General features: G+C 42.7%; 1 pseudogene; it reads left to right on the top strand.

The window, feature by feature from the left end:
- Positions 1 to 685: 685 nt before the first annotated feature.
- Positions 686 to 1,903, top strand: LOC128368365 (uncharacterized; annotated as a pseudogene).
- Positions 1,904 to 3,245: the final 1,342 nt, after the last annotated feature.

Raw genomic sequence — 3,245 nt, 5'->3', positions numbered from 1 at the left:
AGAAGAAAATCACTCAAATGCCAAGGTAAATACTTCTTCAAGTGGCTTCATAAACTGTTGCGATCAACTGTCTATGCGGTCAAATCATGGCTGAGTACAGTAGGCCTACCCCTAGAAAGACCCAGAACTGGGCTTCAACAAACTAACTTACCAAAAACATCAAAAGTCAAGTCCTTATGCAGTACAATCAGTCCCCCAGAGGTCAGCTTTTCTGCCAGACTGTGTCACATTCCAACAACCTCCACCAATTACAATAGCATCCACTATCTGTATATATTATACAGCTCTAACACTTAAGACGAAAGTCATCTAATCAGTAATTTCATATGATTACTTAGAAGTCATTTTAAGTTGTTTTTGTTTTTTTGTCTGACTTCAACTTATTATACATCATAATATATTAGGAGGTGAAACACAGACATGTAAAAAAAAACAGTGTCTGTTACCCCTTTCCCACCAACACAGTTCCAGTGCTGGTTCTGGTCCAGTGCTTAATTTGAACCGGTTTTCCTGTTTCCACAGACAAAGCACTGGCTCTTGGCCAAAATAAAACGGTTCCAGAGTGGCCCCAGTTCTTTGCTGGACTAAAGAACTGGTTACGCTAGGGGCGGGGTTATTGAGACCAACCACAATAAACAAGACCACAAGAAGCACCATTTTTAAAACACCAACGAAGAGTAAAGCCATGGACACAAATAAACAGCAGTGGTCTGTGGAGGAGACAAGCTTCCTCCTTGCTGTATGGTCGACGGCAGAGGTTCAGGGAAAACTCAAGGGAGCTTCGTAGACCAAGCCGGTATTTGTTTCGATACAGTGGGTGATGGCAGCAGCGGGGTACGAGAGGACCATTGAACAGATAAGCAACAAGCTGAAAAAGTTAACAAAAAGATTATCTGGACCAAAAGAAGGACATTGGCCGAAGCAGCAATGGGTGGCCAAGGAGAAATCCTCATTTTGATATCCTGGACCAGGTGACCGGAGCACTAAACTCCGCAACGGCAACACTGGAGGCGATGGTGAACGACAACATAATATTACCACTAACGGAACATGGTAAGTTTCATTTCAATCATTTTCGCCTTGCATATAGTCAATTGGTGAATGGCTGTTACTAGTTTATGTTACTAGTTTGTTCAGATAATGTTTATGTTTGCTGGGGTTGACGTAAACTGAACAACAGGGTAGATTTGGTAACAATAGCTAATGTTAGCACGCTACTTAGCCATGGGCTCACCTACCAACGCAACTTTCAGTTGGCTTAACATTATATAAAGTGTAGTGGACAAGTTTGTTTAAAACACTGTTTTTTGTGGTTTATAGAGTTGTCTGCCATCGACCAAGATGATAACTTGGGAGCTGACGTTGCCACTCCACTGCAGCCATTGGGCAGCTCAGGTCAAAGCCACCAGACCAGAACAGGTAAGAGTTGTTCTGCTGAGTATCCAGTAGTCTGTCTCACCAGACACTTTGTAAACATATAATATAAATGAATATATATTGTACTGCTGAACCTGTGTTAATCTACTTATGACTGTGTTAAACTTTAACGTATTCTTCTATTCTTAAACACAGGGAAGAGGAAGCGAGACAGCAACATGGAGCTGCTGGAATATCTGGAGAGGGCAGATGAGAGGTTCTTACAGCACAGTAAGGACCTAAACGATGCCTTGCTGTAAAAGCTGGAGATGGACACCAGTGCGTTTCTGGGACTAATGGGGCGCATGGTGACTGTAATGGAGGCTCAAGCCCACAAATTCATTTGCAGTCTGGACGCAGAGTTGTGTGGGTGTCCTCTCTGCTCTGACTGCAGCTGGGACTGCTGCGCAAGGCCACTGTGAACCTGACCGCCTGTGAGTGCTTTGGGATGGGGGAGGGGCTCATGGCAGCACCCGCTGCTCGTTGAGGACAGTAACTGCAGGGTGATACGTGCTTTCATGTCAGAGTCTCCAAAACATCAGAAAACTATCCAATAACACCTGAAAAAGTCGCTAAGAGTTGGCAACACTACGTGTGTGTGCAGACGCTTATAGCAGCACTGACATCACGTCACAGGTTCAAAATACTACCCTCTGTTTTAACTGGTAGATTTGAAATTAAACTGTGTGGTTGATTTGTTTGTGTGTTATAATAGTCCAACGGCTTGCATTTTGACATGGGGGGAATCTGCTGCATCTCTCTCTGTCGGTGAGTCCATGATCTTTTGTGATTTTTCCCCCTTCCCTGGTCTAAGTGAAACTATAATAAAGTAGCCCACAGTTGTCTAAATAAGTTTTTTCAAATAAGGAGTGAATTATCCCTTGAACATTTGACTGATGGTGAAATTCATACACATTTGTGTTGTGAGTTAGCTGCCAGCTAACGTAAGCTTACAACAAAGGCTAACATAACCATCTCACATTCAGTGTTAGTACGAGTCGAAACGTGTTAAGTTATTACCTGTCTTCGAGATCGTAAATGATCGTAAATCCTGTCGAGCAGCACAATACGTTGCATCTGCCATGTTTGGATGCCAATGAAGCCTTGTAGAGCCAGGAGCAACAGCTGTACAAATGCCTAGTCTGCCATTGTTGTTGTTGTTGCTTCTTCTCCTTCTCCTCCTTCTACTTCTCCTTCTTTTCCTCATTGTTGTTGCTTCGAAGTTGGCGAAGAGTCTTTATGGGAAAGCAGCGATGTAACTGACGTATACGGTGACGTAATGACGTGGCCTCCTAACCACCACGAGCAGTGCCAAAGCAAATTGATTCTCAGCTGCTTCTCAGGTGAGGGAAAAAAACAACAACAAAAAAAACAGCTTGTAAAATGGTATTTTTGTCAGCTGCACAAAGCTCTGCTGGGAACTACTTCAGTCACAGAAATACAGCCCTATGCTTCAAAACACAAAAAGGTGAATAACAGTTAGATGTCAATTCCTTTCATCGTAAACCAATCATGTTCTCTAAGGCTTTAAGGTTTTGTAAGCCACATTTCCTCAGATAGATGGATATATAGATTATAGATAGATAGATAGACAGACAGACAGAGCTGCAGACTAGAGTTGTGACTACAAGATATAAGGATTCAATGCTGTGGACAGTACACAGTGTTCCACAGGCCTAGTGAAAAATTTGATGTTTTTGGCAATTTTCCACCATTTGCTGCAGATAAATGTGTACAACTTTTTCTTGTAATGGCTTTTAGATAGCAGCATTAAAGCGGATGGCAACAAGCTCGGGTGGAAAGCATGTACACACACTTACAGTACAAGA

Source organism: Scomber japonicus, chromosome 11 (genome assembly GCF_027409825.1).
Source record: "Scomber japonicus isolate fScoJap1 chromosome 11, fScoJap1.pri, whole genome shotgun sequence".
NCBI classification, from domain to species: Eukaryota; Metazoa; Chordata; class Actinopteri; order Scombriformes; family Scombridae; genus Scomber; species Scomber japonicus.
Note: the sequence above shows the minus strand (reverse complement) of the source record. Positions and strands in the feature narration are given on the sequence as shown.